Source organism: Canis lupus, chromosome 1 (genome assembly GCF_048164855.1).
Source record: "Canis lupus baileyi chromosome 1, mCanLup2.hap1, whole genome shotgun sequence".
In the NCBI taxonomy this organism is placed as follows: domain Eukaryota; kingdom Metazoa; phylum Chordata; class Mammalia; order Carnivora; family Canidae; genus Canis; species Canis lupus.
The window spans coordinates 89,588,599-89,614,774 of record NC_132838.1 but is presented as its reverse complement, the minus strand read 5'-3'; the positions used below and the strand labels follow the sequence as shown (position 1 = coordinate 89,614,774).

The 26,176-nt window shown below is 42.7% G+C and overlaps 1 protein-coding gene across 4 annotated transcripts in view; it reads left to right on the top strand.

Annotated features, from left to right (window-relative positions):
* PIP5K1B (phosphatidylinositol-4-phosphate 5-kinase type 1 beta) overlaps window positions 1–26,176 on the top strand; it is a 299,006-nt gene that overhangs the window by 23,199 nt on the left and 249,631 nt on the right. The window contains exons 1-2 of one of the 4 annotated variants that reach the window (XM_072838954.1): window positions 16,020–16,121; window positions 16,287–16,439. The exons of 2 other annotated variants lie outside the window; for them this stretch is intronic. The gene's annotated coding sequence lies outside the window, so the exon portion shown is untranslated. Of the gene's footprint in view, window positions 1–16,019; window positions 16,122–16,286; window positions 16,440–26,176 lie in introns of those variants that run through there. One more of the 4 variants, XM_072838961.1, reaches the window with a different exon arrangement.

Here is a 26,176-nt window from a genome sequence, read left to right as displayed (position 1 = left end):
CTTTCAGCTTTTCATTGTTGACTATGATGTTAGTTGGTGGGCTTGTCATATATGGCCTTTATGATATGGAGGTATATTCCCTCTAAACCCACTTTGAAAGTTTTTATCATAAATGGATGCTCAGTTTTGTCAAATGCTTTTTCTGATTTCCGCATCTATTAAGATGATTATATTTTTATCTTTCATTTTGTTTATGTGGTATATCACAGTGACTGATTTCTGGGTGTTGAACCATCCTTGTATCCCTGGAATGAATCCCACTTGATCATGGCATATAATCTTCTTAATGTATTGTTGAAATGGGTTTGCTAATATCTTTTGAAGATTTTTGCATCTGTGTTCATCAATAATATTGGCTTGTAGTTTAATTTTTTTAGGTTGTCCAGTTTGTCAGCATAAAATTGTTTTTCATAGTCTCTTTGGATATCTTGTATTTCTGTTATCAGTAGTAGCATCTATTTCATTTCTGATTTTTTAAATGTTTTTGAAGAGAAAGAGTAAATCCTTAATTTCTCTCAACTGGAACAAAGTAGATTTTGGCTTATTTCTGGGAGATATTAAAATCTCCAGCCTAATTTATCTTCCAAAACATAAAAGGAAGATAAAATCTTAACATATTCAATTGTTTATAAAAATTATGTTAGGGGGATCCCTGGGTGGCTCAGTGGTTTAGCGCCTGCCTTTGGCCCAGGGCGCGATCCTAGAGTCCCGGGATCAAGTCCCACATCAGGCTCCTGGCATGGAGCCTGCTTCTCCCTCCTCCTGTGTCTCTGTCTCTGTCTCTCTCTCTCTGTGTCTATCATAAATAAATAAAATCTTTAAAAAAATTATGTTAGAACCAATAAAATTAAGATTTTTAAGATACCCATGAAATAGGGAAAATATATCTACACACACACTCTCACACAGAGTTAGTGTCCATAATATATAAGGCACAGATAGACTTATGTTACAACTAGTCTTTATTTGGATAAATTGCTACAGGTTAAATATTACTGTTTTCACATGTGAGAGAGACCAATGTGTGCAAAAAGAACCAAACATGATAATAATGAAAGAACAACAACATGAGGTAAACTGAGATCTAAAAAAATAATTAAAATAGTAAGTTACAATCTTCTTGTGGCTGTGTAGAATTGGAAATAATTGCACATGATTGGTAGCATTCAGATTAGTACATATTTCCTGAAGGGGTGCCAAAATTATTTAACAAAAGCCATTAAAATGAATGTACCCTTTGATTCAGTAATTTCTTTTGGCAGGAGAAAAAAGTAGGAAAAACAAATCTTGTTAGAACAATATTACTTTTAATCATGAAAGACTACAAATAACTTCGTTATCTAACATTTGGGGAAAGGATTAGATGAACTAATAGCTCATAACAATACATTATTATTTACAGATAATATACTATGGCAAAGCCTATGGAAAATAGCTACAAAAAAGAATATAATACTGTAAAAGATGGTGTATAATCAGGTACACTGATAAGCATGAGAAAGCATAGAGCACTTTCATACAATTTGCTTTGATGATTTTGTTTACTGTTTTATTGTGTGTATTTGGTTGCATGTGAATACGATCTGAGGACTATGAGGATATAATTCATAGGGTGTCATAAGATGGAGAAAATAATATGTGGGGTCAATAGGATTTGGAGCACCTGGTACCAACAGCGAGGAACTAGAACTCCAGGGACCATCCCTTCTCTGCTTTCCATAAAGGGGAGTATAAGACAATTGATGAAATATCCTACAAGACTAGTTGGGACTAGTATCAGTTCCTAAAATGTAACCCATATCAGCAGATTAAATTTATCTATGAATTTAAAAATTTCTTAAAAGAAGGTTTCAGATCTATTATAATAAGCCATACCCAATTACATTTTAAAATTCTATACATAAACCTATTAATTCTTTTTTTTTTTTGAAGATTTTATTTATTTATTCATGAGAGAGACAGAGAGGGGCAGAGACATAGGCAGAGGGAGAAGCAGGCTCCCTGTGGGGAGCCCGATGCGGGACTCGATCTCAGGACCCCAGGATGATGCCCTGAGCTAAAGACAGATGCTCAAGCACTGAGCCACCCAGGCACCCCCAAATTTCTCAATTTTTAACCAATGTCGCACTCCTAAGTGCAGTGATACACAACTAAACTTGAGGAAAGTGGAGAATTTCAGGAAGCCCACAACGAGTCATTGGAATGGAATTTGACCTGGACTCTGTTGAGAAATAAAACTCTTGAGCCTGTCACATCAGGTGTATTGGAACTGACAATAAATTCCAAGGATTTTAGTGGGTGCTTAAAATGGGTCCTACCCATTTTATATATACAGTAAGTATAAATACAGATTGGCTAGAATGGAAACAAGAAAGGGATCGTGGATTTCCTAATTATCTGGAATTTACAGTGTTGCTCCAGTATATCTCCTTTGTTCATGGGAATTATTGCTAAGAGGCTTTGAAACCTGGCCACTCCCTTTACAGTCTTAGAGGCTACCCCTCCTTATTTATCCTTCAATCATTAACAGGTGAACAGGTATTACCTCTATGGCCATCACTGTTAAGGAAGGTTACCTTTAGCCCAAGTCTATGGACCCTTTTAAATATGTGTGATAGTTCAGTTTCAAGGGTCATGTGTTAAGTTTTAGCGCTGCTTTAGAATCTTTGAGGCTGTTCTAGACTACTTCTTGATGTCTGAAAGTTGCAGTGTTTCAGTTCAGCATCAGTTTATGAGTATCAGTTCCACCTGCAGGATTTCTGATACTTCTCATGCCTGGATGGAATGTGTCTGTTTTGCAGGGGGAAGTGAGGAGAGGCATACCTGACATTGCATTGTGGACAATGGACAGGGATCCAAGATGAGCCAACTCCTTTGTCTTCCCAGTGAAGAACAGTCTCTAAAATGAGGCTAATGTTGATATTTCAATGGGTTATGGAGAGGATGAGCTGAAATAAAGGAATATGGGTAATAGGAACTGGGTAAATACTACTTCGTTTCACTTTTCCTGTGCTTTTAGAACAGATCCACATATATATATATATATATGTATGGATCTCTGAAAGACAGAGAGAGGCAGAGACATAGGCAGAGGGAGAAGCAGGCTCCCCATGGGGATCCTGATGCAGGACTCGATCCTAGGACCCCAGGATCATGACCTGTGCCAAAAGCAGATGTTCAACCTCTGAGCCACCCAGGGGTCTCTCTAGCAGATCATAAGCTTTCTGTAAGGTGCTGAGGGCAAAGGGGTTAACATTTAGAGTGGGGTGGGGAGGGAATTGCAAAAGGAATGAGTGGGCTTTGCCCTCAAGGAATTACAATAGATTAGGGGAGCCAGGCACTTAATTAGGAGAAGATAATGCAGTTGGAAGAATGGTGGCAATAATGCTGAGCAGGGTGGGGGTTGAAGCCAGCCTGAGTCAGGGCCCCAAAGTCAGCCTTGGAGGTTGCAGGACTGCTGCTGGTTCTCTCCAGATCTGAAGATGGGCTGGTGCAAAGGGCTTACACATGCTGTGAAATTGCTCCCTGAGAGAACTACACTTCAAAAAGTGTCAACGTGTTAGAATTATGCTCTTTGCTTTTGAAAATGGCCTCTTCGCAGTATTTCAGGAAGTATTTTGTAATAACCAGATTGCAACCCTTTTTATAACGCAGATTTAAGGAGACTAGGAAAGGAGAGAGCTGTTTTCCAGCAACTTCCAGCTCATCCTCTGCTTCCAGGGCCCTTCTGCTTCCACCACAGCTTCTGTGAACCCGCCCAAGGGATAGTTGCTTCTAGAAGCTCTTGAAATCTTTCCCATGACACTGGAATAAATAGTGGAGGTGGAGGAGATAACGTTTTATTTATATTTCTCTTAGGACTTACCACTCCTCAGTGTGTATTTCAGTTATTTGCAGGAGTGTCTTATCTGCCCTGCTGGATTGTAAGTTCCTTGAAGGAAAAAGGGTCTCTTGTTCATTTTATAGTAAATAAAACTTTGTCCACAGCATTGCTCTTTACTCCAAAATCATGCTGATTGAATTAGGTGGATCACTTTTGTGTATGTGTTGGACAGTGCCGTTCACGGGTGTCTGCAGCTAATCATTTGGGTTTTGTCGTATTTGGGATTCAAAGGAGACTCATTCCCTACCGTTTCTAACTTAGGCTCTACTGGCATATTCCCTTCAGTCTGCTTGGGGATCAGCATCGCTATGTCTCATTTTTCATTCATATTCCTTCAGAAACTCAGAACGATGACCACCTCCATAGGAGGTACTGGTTTCAAGTCTGAGAGCTAAACCAGGCAATTGGGTCTGGTAGACAGAAGAGAGTGGGGGGTCTAAAGATAAGCATCAACACATCTAACAGAGGTAGGAAGGCTCTGAGAGAGTTCAGAGTTAAGTAGCAGTTGGCATGGATAGAGACGTCAAGAACACAGCGAAGTAGAGACATTTGCCTGCCCCTTTGGCCAAGCCCTTGGTCACTCTTGGTTGTGTGGAGCGGACTTTACAAGCAATTGCTGGCACAGGGGTGCAGGTATTCTTTACGCCCAGCGTCTGTTGATGCTGCTGGTGATGATGTTGAAGAAATTGGAGCCTTGCACCAGTTTTGATGCTTTGCACCTGCTGGGGAGGTCAGTGCCTTCTTCCTTGCAATAGAAAGGAAAGGTGTTTAATTTAGGTGTAGGCCACAAAGTGACTGTAAATACTCGTGTACTTGTGTAATTAAATTGGTGCCAGCCTATGTTTAGAAATCATCTAAGAAGCTGATCATCCAACCACAAAATTACCAGTGGGAAATGAGAAGCAGATGGCTGAAGAGAACTTTGCTACATGTTGTATGCACTTACACAGGATGGGACTGGGTGCTGGTTACTCTTCTGGCACGATGCCTTGCCCCTGCCCACTACCCTGGCATCACAATCTTTAAACTGTACACACTTGCCTATTTTCTTTTTCTCCATTTGTTCTGCCTGTGTCCATCAGCCCTTCTAACTGGTCAACGTGTGAAAAATGATGGCTAACCACAGTGCTTGCTAAAGAAATTTTTATAAAACGCTGTCTTCCTTGAGTCCTGTTGTCTATGCTGTATGCAAATGCAGTGTGATGTTTAGGCTTTGGGGGAAACAATTGAATAAAAACTTTCTCAGTTTGGAGGCCCTTAGACCAAGTATTTTTAATTTTCCTTCTGAGATCACCACTTATTAAAATACCTAGACTCTATAAGGGATCATTTAACTGGTAAGGAGGCTGTGGGATGTGCTGTGGTGATTAAGAGTGTGAATTTCGGTTCATATTCTGTCTCTGTCCCTTCCATGTGACCTCGGGAGAGCCGCTCAACTGCTTTATTCTTCAGTGTTCTCAGCTATAAGATGGGGGTAATTATGTGCCTACCTCATTGAGTTGTTGTAAGATGGGATGCTATGGGAAGCTTCTGTGGGAGGTACTCAAATATTTGCTGGTGTTTAATGGACAGTTAGAATCATCAGTGTACAAAGGTTATATAGAACAGTAGATGAGTTCATCCCATTAGAGTGGAGTTGGGGAGATAAGCTCATGAAACACAACCAGCAGGGCTAGGAATGCAAAATAAGATGGGGTTTCTGAGAGTTTGGAGGAGGGGAAAGATCACTCCTGTGTGTGAGGCACACAGGATTACTGCAGTTTAGAATAAACAAGAGAATGGGGAGATGTTCTAGATGGGAGGGAAGGACAACAGAAACAAAGTCTAAGAGCGACACCCAGCATTATCTTCTATGGCTTGGTTCAAATGCCCTGAGACAAAGGGATGGGAATGTCTGTGTAGTTGATGGAAGGCAAGTGAAGAAACATTGATAAACAAGGAAGAAGATACTTATCTACGAGCTGTAATCTGATGGAGAAACCATTCTACAGAGCATCTGGTGAGGTTAAAAGGGGAAGTGGGGAAGGCACATTAGTTCGATTGTTGTAGGAACCTTCTAACCAGATGGAGGCTAAGCCTGTACTTAGTTGACACAACCGCATACCTGGAAGAAGCAACAGGAGATGACTGTCTCAGCTTCTGGTGGGTGACTGAGTGGTCTAAAAATTAAGTCCAGGGCAGCCCGGGTGGCTCAGCGGTTTAGCCCTGCCTTCAGCCCAAGGTGTGATCCTGGAGACCCAGGATCGAGTCTCATGTCGGGCTCCCTGCGTGGAGCCTGCTTCTCCCTCTGCCTGTCTCTGCCTCTCTCTCTCTCTGTTTCTCATGAATAAATAAATAAATAAATAAAATCTTAAAAAAAATTAAGTCCAATACCTTTTGGCTCTTTTGGGTCACTTCACAGAATACAACCGAGGAAGTATTGGACTTATTGCTGACCACTCAGGAAGAATTACTATATCATAGGGAAGTTGCTGGAACCTTTGAAGAGAGTGTTGATGATCTGTTTGGAATTATTTTTAACAAACATTTTAGAACTTTCTTAGATTTAGAGAATTCTCAAGAATACAGTACAGAGTGGCAAACGCTCATTTTCCTTTATCATTATCTTTCATCCCTACTCCTGAACCAACATCTATACATTATTATTGACTGAAGTCCATACTTAATTCACATTTGCTGTGTTTCCCTACTACCCTTTTTTGTTCCAGGATCCCACCTGGGATACCACATTACATTTATTTGTCATGCCTCCCTAGGTTCCTAATAATGGTGTCAGTTTCTCAGGTTTTCTTTGTTATTGATGACCTTGACAGTTCTGAGAATTAGTGTCCGGTGTGTTATAGAGAGTCCCTCAGCTGGGGTTTGTTGGATGTTTTCTCGTGATTAGATTGGGATAATGTGTTTCAGGGAAATACTGTGCCATTCTTATCACACCGTATCAAGATTACATATGCTGTTAATATGACATCATTGCTGATGTTGATCTTGATGGGTGAAGTAATGTTTGTTGGATGTCTTCACTGTAGAGTTACCCTTTCTCTCCTCCCACTTTCCAGACTGTACTCTTTGGAAGGAAGTCACTGTGTGCAGCCCACACTTAAAAAGTGAGGAGTTATGGTCCTCTCCCTTGAAGGAAGAGTATCTGTAAGAATTATGTGGAAGTCTGGGGCACTTGGCTGGCTCAGTTGGTGGAGCATATGACTCTTGATCTCAGGGTTCAGACTTCAAGCCCCACATTAGGTGTAGAGATTATGTAAGATCTTAAAAAACCCACAGAATTATGTAGAATTCTTCTACATGGGAGATTTGTCTCTTCTTCCTCCATTTGTTTATTCAATCATTTATGTCACTGTGGACCCTTTTGTGTTATACTTGGAGTTATAATCCAATATTGCTTGACTTTCTTGCTCAGACTCATCTAGCTTTGGCATCTTTCATTGTTTCCTCTTTCCATTCACTCCTGTATCCCTTCATACCCCCTGTCCCTGTAGAGTTTTGTTTGCCTGTTTTTACACCTCCTTACTTCCTCCTGACACTACAAATGCTCCTGGCTCATCTGGTGTATTTCCTGTCTTGGATCTCTTGGAATTTATAAATAGGGGAAAAAACTCTGGTCATATGACATGCAACTAGAGCTTTAGGAGGGCAGAGCTTAAAACATTCAATGGAAATACATTGGATCTCATGGCTTTTAAGGGATATGTGACCCAAAAGGCCTGAGAGTTTCTGGAAAGCGGGACTCTGATTGCACAAATAGTATGAAACTTGATGGCAGAGATGGGAGACCACATCTGAAGGAACCAGTGTGGCTTTGGAGGACATTCAGTGATTGACTTGATTTTAAAAAGGCATGCGCAGAAGACTCCTTCCTGATTGAATGGACAGTTTCCATCAAGAGCATCACCAAAAGTTAGCTGCTGGTTTGTGAAAACAGCATAGCGGCAACACTTAATGGAACTGATACAGTTTACCTTTAAACCAGTTACGTCTTTTGACTTCTTTGAAACCGTCTCTCATCTTATTTGATTCATTTAACGAATATTTATGGAACACTCACTGTGTGAATTCACTTAGGCTCTGGAAATGCATCAGTAAGCCAACCCACAATGTCTGAGTTCTTAAGGAGTTTTCATTCTAGTTTGGGGAGATGGGTAGCAACTAGGTATTTTTTAGAATGACAGATGGTAATGCATGCTATAGAGAAAAATAAAGCAGTATGAGGGGATTGGGGAGTTTGGAGGTGAGGGGCTGGGATTGTTATTTAAGACAAAGTGATCAAAGGGCACGTGGGTGGCTCAGTCTGTTAAGCATCTGCCTTCTGCTCAGGATCCTGAGGTCCTGGGATGGAGTCCTACATCAGGCTCCTCACTCAGCAGGAAGCCTGCTTCTCCCTCTTCCTCTCCCCCACCCCCACTCGTGCTTGCTTTCTCTTTCTCTCTTGCTTTCTCAAATAAAATCTTAAGATTTAAATTTTTTTAAAATTAAAAAAATAAAAATCAGTCAAGGAGAGCCTGGTTCATAAGGTGGTGACATTTGAGCAGAGAATGGAAGCGAGGTAAAGAGGCTGCAAAATACAGATGACATCCCCCACACACTATACACTTATACACATAGACACCAGAAAGGTGTCTAAGTATGTAGCATATGTGGTATGTTATTTTTAGTAATACATGCATACTCACAAAAGGTTCAACCTGGAAGTTAATACAAAACTGAAATGTCACTTTGTGACAGATGTACCTTGAAGTGATAAAAGGCAATGCTGTGAGGTTGTAGGGAAATAGACATGCCTATGTACAGATAATGTAACTACGTATTTGGAGAGCAAATACATGACTGTGCCCTTTTTTCCAGGAGACCTACCCTGGTTATGGTACTTCAGGCAGAGGGGACATTGAGTGTAGAAAGTGTGAAGGAGGGTGCTTCCTATGTTCCAGGAATAGCAAGTTGGCCAGTGAGGCCAGAGTGGAGTCAGCAAGACAGAGCAGCAGATGGGAAGGCCAGAGAGATGGAGTGAGTAGGAGCAGGCGCATGCCTGGGTGAGGGGTACTGCATGCTTGTGGGGATGCCAGTCACATACAGTACATGTGAGTGCCTCTCCCCGGAGCCATGCACTGCTCTGGACCTGGGCTTTGTAAATCCTTTTTGAGACTTCAGCTTTTTCTTTGAGATGACAGGAAAAAGGGTTTTGTAGGGTTTTGAGCAGAGGAGTAAGGTAATCTGATTTCATATTTGAAAAGAACCCCTTGGGCTGCTCTGGGTGCGAGGAGCTTGAGGTCAGAAGCAGGGGGACCAGTTACAAGGTGTTTTAATCTATTGATATATTTTCATCTGTTTCTATGCATCTTGATCTATTTATATGTATATTTTGTAGAGTAGTAATTGTTGTTCATACTATTTTTCCATCTACACATGTTTGTATTCTCCTGTTGCTCTATAGTCCTCTGTTTTTATCATCTGTAGTGGTTTCCTAGTAGTGTATCAATTCCCTATTGCTGCTCTAAACATTTACTGTAAATTTAGTGGCTTAAAAGGACACAAATTTATTATCTTACATTTATGGAAGTCAGAATTCCTACAATTTAGATGTTGGCAGGGCTGTTTCCCTTCTGAAGGCTCTAGGAAAGAATGTTTGCTTATCTTTTCCAGCTTCTAGAGCTTCTATGTACTTTGACATAGGACTCATCCCCTGTCTTTAAAGCCAGTAGCATGGCAACCTCAAATCTCATCCCACAGTCTCTAACCTCTCCTTCTGTTGTGTGTCATTTCTCTAGCTGAGTCCTTCCTGCGCTTTCTCTTACATAGACCTTGAACACATTAGACCCACTTGGATAATCCAGGATAATCTCCTCATCTCAAAATCCTTAACCATGTCTATGAAGTTCCTTTTACCACGTAAAGCAGCATATTTGCAGGTTCTGGGTATTAGGACATGGACATCTTTGGGAGGGGGCATTATTTGGCCTACCACAGTTGGTGTTTTATGGTTCCTCTAATGATTCCCGTCATCGGATATTTAAATTGTATCCAGTTTGGAGCTATTATGATATTCCCCAAAGACATATTTATATACGTGAACCTTTTTATATTTTCAGGTTTATTTCAGAATGTGTCCCTTAAGATAAGCATTTAGCTGGAGATTTCCTGGTTTCCAAAGGGCAAAACAAATTATGTACTTGCCCATAACACAGTTACATTATCATAAGTCCATTGGGTATGTCCATTTCCTACAGATTCACCAGCCTGCTTTTTAAAGGTATGTTTTCATGGTTTGCTTCAAGATGACATTTCATGGTTGCATTCATTTCTTTACTGGCTAGGAACCTTTTTGGTGCATGGCATGTGCATGTTTGAGTGTGTACAGTGCGTGGTATGTTTTTTGTATTTTGAAAGTAGTGTTTTAGTTTGTTTTGCTTTTCAGCTGTTTCTGGAGCCAGAGGAATGGAGACAGAGACAGAGTATTGCATAAGAGCATAAGACTGACATTAATACGTGACATTTACAGAACTATTTTCCTTTCAGTTCTCCAGCAAAGAGTACAGTCATCTTCAAAAAGAAAAGAGATTGGGGCATCTAGGTGGCTCTGTGGTTGAGTGCCTGCCTTTGGACCAGGTTGTGAACCTGGGGTCCTGAGATCAAGTCCCACATTGGGCTCCCCACAGGGAGCCTGTTTCTTCCTCTGCCTCTGTCTCTCCATGTCTCATGAATAAATAAATAAAATCTTTTTTAAAAAATGAAAAAGGATTAAGAGGGATGTAGAAGACAAGGAAAGAACATGTATGTAACTTGAAGGAGTTCACATCTCTAGGACATTCTTGGCCCTATCTAAGGGTGTTGAAGGAATTAGCAGATACCACCTTTGAGGCACTGCCAGTGACCGTTGAATAAATCTTGGAGAGGGAGAGAGGTTCCAGAAGACCAGACACATACAAATGTTGTTCTGTTCAACCTTTGAAAGAGTTGAACTCCTGACACTTCAGTATATGCAATGTTCCCTTGCAAAAATTCCAAATTCCCATCATGTAAGTGATTTAAAACCCATAGAAGAGATTGCATCAATCCCTAGAAACCAGCATAAATTTCCTAATGTCTAGTCACCCATTCATCACATTGCCTTTTTAGATAAGCGTCCTAGATTGGTAGAGGAAGAGAGAGCTAGAGACCTAGAAGCATTCGACAAAGACCTCTCACATGTCTCCTTATGCACATAATAGCAGTTGGAGGATAGGAGAACAATCCAGGACATTCACAGCTGAGTCTTTTCATGTGCTATAGTGCAGTTCATGATTGAGTGACAGCTTGGAAAGAAGTTCCCAGTGGCAAGGCTTCAGAGTTTAGTCTGGTCTCCATATAAGACAGTCCCATAGGATTTGGATGGAAATCTTAAAAATCCTATATTTTATGTGGTTGATGACACCAAGTTCCACAGGCTAGCCAAACCTATAGAATAAATATTCACGTGATGAAGTAAATATTTGCCAGCTATGAAAATGAGCCCAAACCATACGTTTAACAGAAAAAATGAGAATGTTTAAAAACTAAGGTTGCTTTCCCCCAGTTAAAAATAAAAGCAATAATATTTATCTAGTGAGAATAGTTATTTCAGGTTTAATTCCTGTATGGTGGGAGAATGCCAGGTGCTACATATGGTCGACGTGAGAGCATGGAATAATGTAAAAATTGCTAAAATGAAAGGAAAAGATCTGGGTGATACCTCTGGCACTGCCATGAGCTAACTGGTTGTCATCCTAGGCAAGCAGTTGGCATCGCCGTTCTGGGTGTGAGTTTTCTTATCTGAAAGTTGGGGACAGAAAGTCATGGAGTTAATCACTGCCCCATTGCCCGCTCTCATGTTCTCATCAGGCACTTACAAGTTTGTCCTCCTGCTCCTCAGTTAGTTGGCCACATTTCTAGATGAAATAGAGCCTTCTAGATTTTTCTGGGTTAAACAGACCATTTCAGGCCCTTGGCGAATTTCTTTTAATCTGCAGGTTCTTTCAGAACTGCTCCCTTCAGGGTCCTCTTAGACCACTTATTTTCCCTTTAATCCAAGGTTAATTAAGCCGTGCACTTGAGCCCCTTGTGATCAGCCAACCAAGACCAACACCTGTTCTTGCTTAGGGTTCCAGCCCACCCCTTCGGATTTCAGAATGAGATGGAGCCTCTTTATGACCAGTCCAGAAAGTTCTCCCTGGTTTTACCAAAGGGGGCCTTGCTGTCAGCCCCTGCATCCTCCATCATGCTACCCTGGACCATCCTGGTCAACATTGGCTCTTGATCACTGACTCTTCCTCAGCTCTATCCCAGGCACCGCCATTTTAATCTAGTTGTATCCATAGTGAACACTTAATTTTGAACTTTAAACTTCACATTTTATTTTCCCTATTTATATCTTCATGTTATCCATTCAAAAAGGGCTGAGCATATTTCATGTGCCTTAACTTACCCTTGCCTTGTCAAATTTTTCCCTATTGTTAGTCATCAGACAGGATCTAGTATTTGTGTTTTTGCTTTTATGGAATATAATGTACAACTTCATACAACCTAGTGTTCTGCTTCTTGGATCTTATTTACTATTTTTTTAAGATTTTATTTATTTATTTAAGAGAGAATGAGAGAGCAAGCATGAGCAGATGGGAGAGGAAGAGAGAGAGGGAGAAGCTGGTTCCCGTGCTGAGCAGGGAACCCAAGGCAGGACTCGATCTCAGGACCCCAGGATGGTGACCTGAACTGAAGAGAGACACTCAACCATCTGAGCCACCCAGGCACCCCTCATCTTATTTACTTAGATTAAATTCTCAGAGTTGAGGTCCGTGATGGAAGGCTGCGTGGATATGGTTCTTTGTTTCATCTTGGGCAACTTTTGACTGAAAAAGCCAAGGAGAGAGGCCACTTTAGCACATTACCTTCTTCCCTGAAACCCTTAAAATGTCGTGGAATTCCGCACTTACTTACATGTAAACCTGTACTTTTCAGCCGCCTCCTACGGCTTCCCTCAATCCCAAAATCGTTTTGGTGGGAGGACTGTTGTACCATCTGAGGATCTCTCTGGTTGCTGTACTTGTCAGCCAGCTCTTGCCTAAATTTCTCCTTTGGGCTTCATCTGCCTTGAGTTCTTCCTGGGGTCAGCAGTTTTGCATTTTCGCAGCTCATCTCAGACACTCCCAGCCCTGCCCTGCCTATGCATGCTCCGGGCTTTGCAGCTAACTTCAGGTTCTAAGTCTCAGCTAATTACTGCTGAGCCCGGGTGGCAGGGCGACCGATGCATTGTCCAGGCTCCTGCTCGCTCTCTGTCCACCTGCTCTAAGTATATCTTGGTTTCGTGTATTATGCTCCATGTTAGCCCAGGGGCGGGAAATGAGCTCCCTGCTTGTGGCTGTGATCCAGGGGAGTCTCTGTGCTTATCTGAAAAAAACGTCTTTAACTTGCCACCTGTGGCCAGTCCCTCCCTGCTCCTGTGTCCTTGGAGGCCGCCTCCTCACCCCTTGCCTAGAAAGCTCTTCAAGCCCAGCCAGCCTGAGATAAGCAGAGTGAAACAGGAAGCCACTCCTGTGTGGCCGGAGGCTGCTCCGTGCACCTGTATGCATCAAATGTCTGAATTTCCTTCCTTAAGAAGTGAGAGATTTTGGAACTGATCCTTTTGTCAGATTGAGATGATGGCTTTTTTCCCCCCTAACAAGTTCCATGTTTACAAATAGGGGAATACTTAAAGCCTTTATGGTATTTGTGCTTCTAAGGACGGTTGGCAGTCTGTCTACTTTGTATACATGTTTTGGGGCTGGGTAAATGTTAAATAGCTCTCATCTAGCGTGATGCCATGGAATGGAAGTTAAATGGCTGTTAATGTGTGGAGATAGCAACAGTAGAAGACAGAATAGCCCATTTCTTCTCTTTAGCCACAGAGATGCCTAGCTTACGGTTGGAGATCCCTTCTTTTTTTTTAAGATTTTATTTATTCATAAGAGACACAGAGAGAGGGAGAAGCAGGCTCCCTCTGGGGAGCCCGATGCGGGACTCAATCTCAGGACCCTGGGATCGCAACCCAAGCCAAAGGCAGACATTTAACCACTGAGCCACCCAGGCAAGTTTCACCCTGACAATCTCTGGAGTTGGGCTTCTGCGTAATGCAGGTGTAAAACTTTGTAACCTGGACGCAGGTTCAGTAGCTGTGACAAAGTCACTGGAGCTCCTTTAGCAACGGACTTTTTTGCATGTCATAAAACTATGATATAATGACAGGCAAATATTTATTTAGTAAGAAGTGTAAGTGTGCGCAGTAAGACTTGCTCTTTCCTTATGGAGTATTTCCTTGTGAAGTTCATTTGTCCTGACTCTAGGGCACTGTGATATCACAGGAGTGGCACAGGCCATAAATGTTGCCAGGTCTGAGTTCAAGCCATGGTTTGGCTAAGTTGTCTACTAGTTGTAAGCCTTTAGGTTCGGAAGTCATCCGAGGGTCCAGAGGTGTTTTACCTACGTAATTGGGAGGAACTAGGAAAAATATGAAATTAGGCCATTTCTAAAGACAGTATCTTTACAATATCTAATCAGTATTCCTAAATTCCATTTCACCTCTCATTATTACAATTACTTGCCCATTTCACCAGACTTAAAAAGAAAAAATATATAGCCTGTATTTCCATCACATAGACAAAATCTTTATTCATATGTTAAAGTATTTCCTTCCAGTCTTTATCCTAAACAGACATATGTAAGAGGGGCACCTGGGTGGCTCAGTCGATTGAGTGTCTGATTTTGCCTCAGGTCATGATCTCAGGGTCCTGGGATAGAGCCCCATGTTGGGCTCCTTGCTCAGCAAGCAGTCTGCTTCTCCCTCTCCCTCTCTGCACACCGTCCCCCACCATCTTGTGCTCTGTCTCTCTTTCCCTCAAATAAATAAATATAAACTTCTTTAAAAAGCCAGATACAGGGATCCCTGGGTGGCGCAGCGGTTTGGCGCCTGCCTTTGGCCCAGGGCGTGATCCTGGAGACCCGGGATCGAATCCCATGTCGGGCTCCCAGTGCATGGAGCCTGCTTCTCCCTCTGCCTATGTCTCTGCCTCTCTCTCTCTCTCTCTCTGTGTGTGACTATCATAAATAAATAAAAATTTTTTAAAAAGCCAGATATATATGTAAGAATGGGTAAAACATCGTGTGTCCATGCACATCACAGAGATGTGGGATCATACCATATGTACATTTGCGTAAAGTGATTTTTGTTCCTTTTACTGTCATACCACAAATATTATCTCATGTTGTCTAAGCAGTGCTGTGAGCTTTTATGTACAACTAGATTGCCTGGGTCATTCTGCAGTTTCTCTTGAATTTTCTATATTGGAGACCGCATTATAGGCACTCTCCAAGCTAAACACCCTGGGTTTGTGAACATCCTGTGTGAGTACAAATAGCCAGCCTTTGCCATTCCAAAGAATTAAGCGTGAGGAAGACGCCAGGGCACCTTGTGCCTTCTTGCTGTCCACTGCAAAGGGATGCAGGTGGACATAGCCAGGGGTCCGAGTGGTGGTGACAGTGCTTGTGATCCAGCAGTGTCTCACATGACTTTCACAGATAATTTTGTTTGTGCACAGCCAGGTTCAGCAGGGCTGATGCTGGGCAAAGGGTTGATAGAGGGAAACTGGATAATCAAGCCTCGCCTTTTTCTGCCCTGTACCACCTGGCCTCTTGCTGCCTCTGACCCCTCCTCCCATCCCCCATGTATCTCCCCGTCCTCCGTGGGCCTGTGGCATTTTGCTCATGCTGCAGATAAAGCTCTTATCGTGTAGTAACTGGAAGTGTTATGTGGCAGTTGCTGGGTGTGAGGAAGGGCAGGGTAGGTTATAAGAAGTCAGAAATGTATGTCTCCCCATTTCCTACATTAGTGAATTTCAAAGCTGGAAGATCATCTAGTTCAGGTTAAAAGGACTTGTGAAGATGAATGGTGACTATTTTAAAATCACTTTCTGTTTTTTTGTTTGCATGTAGTGTTTCAGCGATGTTACGGGTTATATGGTTTTGGCTGGCTTGTGTACACCGGGCAGTGTCATAGTAGGAAATAGTCCATTGAGTGGGAACTTTCACAGATGCCCTAAGAGGCTCCTTCCAGTTCTAAAATTCTGTGATTTGTAGCATTGTTTCTATGGGAAGAGGCATTCCAAGTTCCAAAGAGTTGAGCCCGTGGATCTCTACTCCTTTTGAGTTGTTGAACCACCCGTATATGAACTCATCCTTATATATGCAGGTAGGTGTATGTCACTTGTTTTATGTGTAGACAACAGTAAGAAAAGTACTGTTGAGTGAAACTGCCACCCTTATGTGGCAGGTCCTTTGCTCAGAGCCTCCACATGTTCCCTGGTCCTCCTCACAATGATTGTTTGAGATAGGTATCATCCCCTCCATTTTACAGATGAAGAAGCCCAGCAGAGCCAACACATGACTGCAGACCCGTCCAGCTCCAAATCTTGTGACCTCTCTTCTTTGGTGCCTGATGCCTCCCAACCCTGTGCTAGCTAACCTGCCTTCTCTCTGCTTCACCCCCAAAGGTCCTTCCACAAGAGAGGTGAAAGTTCTTTTATTTTTTTTTTTTATTTTTTAAAGATTGTATTTATTCATGAGAGACACAGAGAGGGAAGGAGAGAGAGAGAGAGAGAGAGAGAGAGAGAGGCAGAGACACAGGCAGAGGGAGAAGCAGGCCCCATGCAGGGAGCCCGATGTGGGACCTGATCCCGGGACTCAAGGATCACGCCCTGGGCTGAAGGTAGCGCTAAACCACTGAGCCACCCGGGCTGCCCTGAAAGTTCTTTTAAACATATCTATGTTACTTGCTTTGAGAGACTTGAAACATTGATTGTTGTACGTGGAATCATGTGGCACAATGGAGCTTTTCAATCTTTCTGAGCGGGGAGTGAGTAGGCCATTGACATGGTCTCAGACTATCAAAGAATATCCTGAGGAAAAAAACCTTTATATAAAATGACACCGAAGTATTCAGTTAGAAGATTTTAAAAAACCTACTATTAATCATCTGTAGGGAATAGAATGGTGTAGTCAACAATGATGAATAGCAGGCCTCTCTTTTAAAAATAAACAATATACTACAGTATTCACATGAGTCTAGCTTAAAACATGGGCCAGGATATCCATTCATTTGTTCATTTACTTACTAGCCATGGGACTTTTGAACCCTCCTATACCAGATTCCATGCCAGGCTGCAGGGAGCACAGAAGTAGATGAGATAGTCCCTTGCCTTTGGGGAACTTAAAACCTTAATAGACAGAGGCCCAGAAACATCTTTTAGAACGATCTAGGCTTTAAATGTGTGCTCATAAGAGTAAGTCTTAGATGTGAAGAAAAATCTGTTTTCTCCTGGTAGAGATGTTGGTGAGCATTATTTCCAATAACGTAAAGACTCAGCCAGTATGCGTTGATTGGCAAAAACCCACAGAAATATAACACTGCAACAGTTGTTGACTTTTGCACATTGGCTCTACCACAATGCCAGTTGACCGAGGAGGAGTTCTGTCTTGGGTTTGACTGCTCTGCACTCTAAGATGTGCTTTTCATGATATGGCAAAAGGGGCATGAATGCAGGGACTTAGGCCTCATCTTGTGCTTGGTGTCCTGGGGTTCCCTGCTGGGTGTGAGTTGAGGCTCTGGGCTTCTCAGCTGGATCCCCATGGAAGGAATCCTATTAGGATGACACCTGAGGACAACACTCATGAGACTTGAAATTGGAAACTCTGTTGGGGCCTGGTTCATGAGGATCAGAGCTGAGCGTGGTGGTGGATCCTGGTGGGGATCCCTTCCTGAACCACCACGTTTGTGTTTCTAGAAGAGGAGGGGAGGGTACAGGAGATGAGAATGTTTGGTGTGGGCAGGAGGTCAGTAGTCTCAGTTACTACAGATGCTGAAGGCTCTGCTTGGCTCGATGAGGAATGGAGGTGAACCTGGGAACCGTGGTGGTGTCAGTGTTCCAGCCCAGGCATGATGGACCTCATTTTTACTGTATTTTCCATGAAATGTGCTACCATGAGGAAGTTTTATGTGTCATCTGCTTCAGACAAATAGACTTTCTAGGATGCTATCAGAACACAACCTGAGCTCATCACCTACTCTCCCATGAAGAGTTATTTGGCCAGAAGGCATTTTCCTTGTTTCTGGATGAAAACCTATCATGTTACTCTTCTGATTGCTCTTATATTACAAAGAGTCTCATTTTAATTTGCCAAATACTTAAAATGTCTAGTACCATGTAATATTTGAAGTTCCCAACTTCATTTACATTTATAACTGCCCCCCCCCCCCCCAGGCTCTTACAGGGAGGAGGGTCTATGGCTGGACATCCTCTCTCTTGCTTGCTCAGTAGCTGTTGCTTCTGGGTTAAGGAGGGGTGGGAAGGACAGGATGGAGCCTAGGAACATTTTTATTGGCAGGCAGGATCAAAGTAGAGCTGTTTTTGTGTTGTGGGTTTTTAGAATTGGATCTTGCTCTTAGGGAGCCCTTTCATGGGTTCTTCAGAGAGATCTGCTCACCCTGTCTCTGGGGCCCTCTTACCTGCAGTCACCTTGGTTTGGCTACTGTACACTCTTTCTCTAGTCTTGTTGCTACTCCTTTCTTAGTCTCTGGAAAGCTCACTGGTCCATTTGTTCTCCTGTCTGCTGGGTTCCACTGCTGTCCACTTGGCCCTTGGTTGGCAGAGCCAGATAGAGCCCCATATATATGCTCTTGGCATGATCCATGTCTGGGCCATGGCAACCTTTGTCTCCACAAACTTGGGGGAATTGCAGGTAATCCCAGTGTAGGTGTTGCATACTCTGGCTTGTCCCTCAGCATTCAGCCAGCCACCTCCAGCTTTAGATTTCTCAGGCAGACACCAGCAAGGTGGTGTCTCCCATATCATAGGAATCTCCAGCTCTCCATCTAGTTCCCCCTGAAACTCCTCACTGGGCTGGAGAGGGGAAGGCAGGGACTCCCACCTCTTCCCTAATCCTCCCTTCTAGGGCCAGACTGCAGATGACTTGGTTTAATCATCCCTCCTTTTAGCCACCAGAAGCCTCATACATTTGCATTCTCACTGTGAGTGAGGTCAAGATCAGTGCACTTGGTTTTGAGCTATGTTCTTGAGGAACTGTATCTAGGCCTGGCACTTCATCTTGGAATCAGATATCTAATCTTATCTTAGTGGCTTAGTTGACAACGTCCATATTAACATCCTAGAATACTTTTTTGGGAAGCAATGCTTATCCTCTGGGAGGTTCACAAGCTACACGGCATAAAAAAGGCTTCCAGGCCTCCTGCCCGCTTTGCTCTCACCTCTTCCTCACCTGACCTTCCTGCTGCAGGGCCTGTGCTCACACCATCTCTCCCTGCTGGAAGCTCGCTGCCAGCTCCTTGTGGCTTCTTTGCCATGTTGGCTCCCCCTGAGCCTTCGGGATTCTTAAATGTTGCTGCCCTTTCTTACCTCTTCCCCATCAAAGTAGATTACCCCTTAAGTCTCTGCCACTGCATCCTCTCCTCTTTATTTCCTTCATAGCACATATTAAAGAAGATATCTTTTCAAAATACAAATCAGACAAACTATTAAGTATCTTTCTGTCCCATTCAGTTGTAAGCCCCATGGCGGAAAAGTCCATGTCTGCTATATTCAGCAATGCATACCTTATTCATACCCTCCCAGTGTTTGTTGAATAAATGAATAAAGGCATGAATTAAAAAGTCAGCTTTGGGGACACCTGGGTGGCTCAGTGGTTGAGCATCTGCCTTTAGCTCAGGGCATGATCCCAGGGTCCTGGGATCAAGTCCCACATCAGGCTCCCTGGAGGGAACCTGCTTCTCCCTCTGTCAGCGTCTCTGCCTCTTTCTGTGTCTCTCATGAATAAATGAACCCTAAAAAAAATCAGCTTTGTTTAAGCTCTGATTTCCCAAACATGTCTCTTCTTTCATGTTAACTCTCAGCGTCTGGGGGCATGGTTGCATGGGACGCTCAGCACAGTTTAGGCAGTGTGGATAGGAGCCTTCACTTCCACTGTATACTTTTCTGGTCATCATTACCCATCCCCTTCACTTTCATTCATCCTCACCATCTTCCAGCATGATCTTTGTTTTTGAGATCAGCACAGTGGGACCATCACCCCATTTTACAGATAAGCATGCAAGGGGAAGTAGTTAGGTGTGGGCTCCCTGAAGGAGTTAATGGCAAGCATGGCCCAGAGCTCAGTGCTGCCAGGGCAAGCTTGTCCTCTTCGGTCTCCCCTGCTGTCCCTGTTGTCACAGCTGTTCTCTGGCCTCAGAGCAGGACTCTGGCCTGATGCGCCGCTTCCGAATTGTGTAGAGGCCACAGCAGCTCCGCCTTGGTTTGTAATGAAAAGCCCAGAACCCATCTTGCATGGTGCAGAGCAAGAGCATTTTTCTTGCAGATGCAGCAGCTAAGCAAGCAGTCCATTGCAGTCCTTGGCCTACACAGCTGGAATTTCAGCCCCAATGAGAAGATCTTCCTTCCCAGGGGAGAAGTAGAGGCTGGGTTTTGAAGGAAGGTGTTGAGCTTGAACTAGGCTCAGCAGTTGCCTTAGCTCTCCTTTTTGCCCCCGTTACTTGACAGAGTGTCCTTACCCCAGCCCCAAGTCCCAGGAACCTAACATTCTTCCTTTGACAAGTGTTATTTACTCCCTGCAAGACCCATCGGGGCAGTCCAGCCTCCCCGACATACACAGAGACTTGCTTCAGGAGGGGAGAACCTTATCTCTTGTGTGCACATTCTTCTGGTGTGTCCTATCTAGTTATTATCAAATCGAAACTGCAGCTGTTGACAGTTGGTTATGTAATTACCATGTGTTGATTATACAGTAATAGACCACTACTCTCATTGGTTATCGATTATTGCTGTGTCTTCACAGTACACCGTGCAATGGAGCACTTTATGCTGGCTTCCTGATGGTTATCACTTTATATTAAGAGTGATGCCTCACATTTGAAACGTGCTCCAGAGTTAACTGAGCACTTTGGTTTTATTAGCTCATTGGGCTCTTTTATAGGAAAATGCAACTGGCTCCTTATTTTAGGAGAGTGGGAGATGAAGTTTTTTTTTTTTTTAATATTTGTTTTTATTTATTCATGAGAGACACAGAGAGAGAGGCAGAGACATAGGCAGAGGGAGAAGCAGACTCTGTGCAGGGAGGCCGATGTGGAACTCGATTCCGGGACTCCAGGATCAGGCCTGGGCCGAAGGCAGACGCTAAACTGCTGAGCCACCCAGGGATCCCTGACATTTTCACTCAGGGTATCACTTGACTGTAAATGTTGGCCTGATGGTAACTTCTTTTTTTTTTTTAACAGCAAGTATTTCGTAGTTGAATAACAAAAATTATAAAGGGAATTTGGCATGCTTAGATTCCAGTTCTTGAAGCCTCCTTTGTCAAAGTCCAACAAGTAGAGGAGTAGAACCAGGGTTGAATGAAATAAATCCTAAAATGAAATAAAATAAAAAATTCTTGAAATTAAAAAAATAATAAATAAAAATAAATCCTGGTTTCTCGGCCAGATAACTACTACTCTAGGGTGCAAACCAGAATATGATTTAATATTATTACATTGTCAAACAGTGGGTTGTCCACTCTGGAGTTTGCTTAGCATGGAGGCCTCCATTTATTTATTCTTATTTTTATTGAAGTGAAATTCACATGACTTCAGATTCACCGTTTCAAAGTGAAAAAAGAGAGGCAACCACCACCATCTAGTTCGGAAGCATTTCCATCTCCCCAAAATGAAACCACCTGTCACTAAATACTCACTCCCTGGTACCTACTCCCCGTAGCCCTAGGCAACTAATCTGCTTTTTGTTTCTATGGATTTAACTGCTCTGGATATTTCATAGAAATGGAATCACACAATATGTGTCCTTCGGTGTCAGGCTTCTTTTGCTTAGCTTATGTTGTCAAGGCTTATCCATGTGGTAGCAGGTGTCAGTACTTCCTTTCTTTTTATGGCTGCATACTCAGTATTTTTAATGTCAGAAATTCCTGGGGTTTTGAAAAGTCTGGCCCTGACCCCACCCATAGACCTACCATATCCTTCTCTTCCTTGGCAATACCTTCCTTTCTCAGTACGCTTGGAACTTTGGTCCATAATGTACAAATCCGAAAAATTTGTGTGCAGTTAAAGCTGTAATCTGTTGCATATTACTTCTATATTATGTTACATAGGCCATTTTATTCAAGGGCTATAAGTAATTCTTCAGATAATAAGATACCTCCTTGGGGACAAGAAATGTTCATGAGATTATGTCAAGAAAATAAATGGATGCAAATATTCACAAGACTCTCACAGCATGGAAATTTGTGCTTTCCAGAAACTTCTGGCACTGCTTAAAACACATGCGGATTTTTAGTTTCCTCACATTGGTCCCAACTCAGAGGTTGGGACCTGCTGGTTTAAGACCTGTTCTTCAGCTTTTGTAGGTGACGTGATACAAAGAGAATGGGCTTCTAGGTGAACACAGCTGGGTTCAGATCCTGCCTCCACCACTTGTTAGCCATTTGTCCTTGGGCACATGACTTGAAATTCCCTCTTGGGTACATGGAAGTGATGTTATCTGCTTGTGGTGAGCTGAAAAATCGCTCTCCAAAAATATCCATGTCCTAATCCTTGGAACCTGTGTTACCTTATTTGAATAAAAGAGTCTTTGCAGAGGTGACTCATTGAAGGATTTTGAGACAAGCAGATTCTCCTGGGCTATCCATATGGGCCCTACATAGCATCACAATGTTCCTAATATGAGAGGCAGGGGAGATTACACATAGAGACACAGCACAGATGGTACATAGACACAAAGAGGAAAAGGTCATGTGAAGATGGAAGTAGAGAGTGAAATGATGCGGCCACCAGCCAAGGAGTGTCAGTGCTGGAAGTAACCAGAAACTGAAAGAAGCAAGGGATGGATTCTCCTATAGAGCTCTACCCCTCGGAGGGAGTATGGCCCAGCTGACACTTTGATTTCAGCACAGTATTACTGGTTTTGGATTTCTGGAGTCCAGAGGTATGAAGGAATACATTTGTGTAGTTTGACCCCACCAAATGTGCTGTGATGTGTTGCAGTATTCTCAGGAAACGAATGTACTTCTTGGGGATCCCTGGGTGGCTCAGCGGTTTGGTGCCTGCCTTCGCCCAGGGCATGATCCTGGAGAGCTGGGATCGAGTCCCATGTCGGGCTCCCTGCATGGAGCCTGATTCCCCCTCTGCCTATGTCTCTGCCTGTCTCTCTCTGTCTCTCTTTGTCTCTCAAAAATAAATAAATAAAATCTTTAAAAAATGTACTTCTTTTATCAGCTTACTTATAGCTATATTTAACTGGCATGTTGTACTTAGGTATCCTTCCTTCTGTCCTTGGGTCAAAGATGGTGTTTCTCAAACTTTGCATACAGCAATTAGAAGTTATAGCTCTAGAGCTACATCTCAGCCTCATCATGGTTGACATCCTGGGCCAGATACTTCTTTGTTGTGGAGGCTGTCCTTTGTACTGTAGGATGTTTTGAAGCATGCCTACCCAACTAGATGCCAGTAGCACCTTCCCTCCAGTTGTGATAACAAAAAATAAAAGTCTCTAGACGTTGCCAGATACCACCTAGGGAACAAAATAACGCTCTGCTGAGAACCACTAACCTAGGTTTGATCCCAGCAATATCACTGCAAGGCTCTGTGTTCCCAAGTACATTGAACAACCTCTGAGCCTCAGTCTCATTATCTCTGAAATAATAATAGTCCCTACATCACAGGGTGGTTGCGAAGATATTCACACCATATAATATACACAAAGACCTCAAAATAGTGCCTCGTACCTAGGAAAGTGTTGAATACATGAAAACCATCATTAACCCATGTTCTACTGTACTAATTTATCACATCCTTTTTAGTAGTTCCATTATAGAAATAATGGGGTTTTAAAACCTTTTCCATATCCTACCTTGTATGATGAAACTCAGTATTTGAAATTAAACACCCTTCTTTCGTTACCTGCCCTTTCCGCCCCACTGCTTCCCAACACTGTGCCTAAAAATTGAGGAATCATGGCTCGGCTTGCATGCTTGGACTGCCTGTCAGCCGTGCTAACTCACTGAACTCTTCATATAATCCCCTCGATGAGCTGTAATAACAAGAAAACCCCCTTCCATCTGTCAGTGATCGTTCTATTATTCTGTAATTACAGCTTTCTCCTCAGTGACGTAGCTGCAGAATTCACTTATAGATGTGTCAATGTCTCTATTCACATGTGTGAAATATTTAGCAGCGTTTAGCAGTTTTTGGTGAAATGTTAGAAAGCGTTCTGAATAGATACCATCATCTACTTTTGTAAGGAAGAGGAATGTGCTCCAACTGTGGTTTGAGCCATTGTGTGTCTAAGCACTGCAGGCATGGCAGTGAATAAAACAAAGATTCCCTGTTCTCAATGAGCTTGCATTCTAGCCCAGAATAATAATAATATGCATGATGAGTAAGTAAATGGTATAGCGTATTGGAGAGTGGTAAGAACTTAGGCAAAGAAGTAGCCTAGGGTGGGGGGGGTTGGGAGCGCTGGATTGGCACTGGGGACAAGATGCAATCTTGAATAGGGTGGGAACACTTTTTAATATTTTCATAGGGATGGATGAAAATGCCTTTGTGGATTGAAACCATTGTTTGCTAATGCATCTCTGCTTATGATGTACGATTTGAATACCTGAGTCTCTCGAGAGCCCTAAACCTCTGCTCCTTCTCCATGGTATTGTCTGGGAGTGTCTCAGAGGGTTAAGCCCTGTGGCTTTGGTTTATCCCAACTGCCGTGGGAATTCTTCATGGGAATGGTTCAGGGATAATTACTGTCAGTGCAGTCTTGGGGAAAGAGTGTGCCTAGCACCTCAGAGCACTGTTACTTACGTCAAATAGATTATCTTTTTAATTCTGGCTCTCTACGTATATAGTGGATGACTTCGAGCAAGTCACTTAATGTCTCCAAGCCCCACCCTCCTTATGACCTTTGTAGAGATTAAATGAAATAACGCATCAAAGCACTTAGATTTGTGTCTGGAGTATAGTAAATCCTCAGAAATACTGGTAGTCCAATTTTCCGATTGCAGTGTAGAAAATTTCTAATGTAGTATATACGTATTCATGGTAATTGTAATTGTCTGCTTTAGATATGTGCAAACATTGCTTTAATAAATCCTGTTTGCAAAAGGTGAATCTACGTAGAGAGCCTGTGAGCTGGACATACTGAATACTCTGTGCAAACTTTCATAAAGGGAGATTGAATTGAGTAGAGGCAGTATATAATTCAGGTAATAAAAGTCCAGCTATTAAAAATGTGATGAATTAGTTACCATGGATGGTTCCTTTGATTGACTTTTGTGGGTAATAGTATGGCTATTCACCTCACTGGTAGATGCTTGGAGAGGCATTTATTAGATGATGGAGTAGAACTAGTTGCCCAGTGATGCTGAATAACTTCGGTGGTCCTCAGGGACTCAAAGGTTTGGGAAATAATAAGGACCAGGAATAGAACATACCTGGGATGCACTGCTGCACTGCCAAAAAAAAAAAAAAAAAAAACCCTAGAGGTCATGGAGGTGGTGACCACCACACTGTGAAGGTACTAAGTGCCACTGAATTATTCGCTTTAAAATGATTGGTTTTATGTTATGTAAATTTCACCTTAATCAGTTTTTTAAAAAATGAATTTCTGGGGGACGCCTGGGTGGTTCAGTCAGTTGAGCATCTAACTCTTGATTCCACTCAGGTTGTGATCTCAAGGTTATGGGATCAAGCCCTGAATGGGTCTCTGTGCTCAGTGCAGAGTCTGCTTGAGATTGCCTCTCTCTCTCCCTCTGCTCCCTCCCCACTCATGTGCTCTCTCTCTCTCAATAGCTAAATAAATAAAATATTTTAAAAATTAATAAAAATGCATTTCTGACCGTGCAAGAACTGAAGCCCAGATCCCCCATCTCCTTGTCTACTCTTGAAAACAGTTGCAAAAGAATAGGGCCTAGGTGGCACCCAGGTGGCTCAGTTAGTTAAGCATCCCATTTTTGGTTTCAGCTCCAGTCATGATCTCAGGGTTGTGGGATCAAGCCCCACGTCTGGCTCTGAGCTCAGCTGGGAGTCTGCCTGAGGATTCTCTTCCACTATCCCTCTCTTGTGCGCTCTCTCTCTCTCAAAAAAAATGAAATCTTTAAATAATAAAAAAATAGGGCAGTTCATATGGACTAACTTCTCTTTAGCTTTATAAATGTATTAAAAGTTTAATGTTTCAGATATGCAATGTGTGGTGC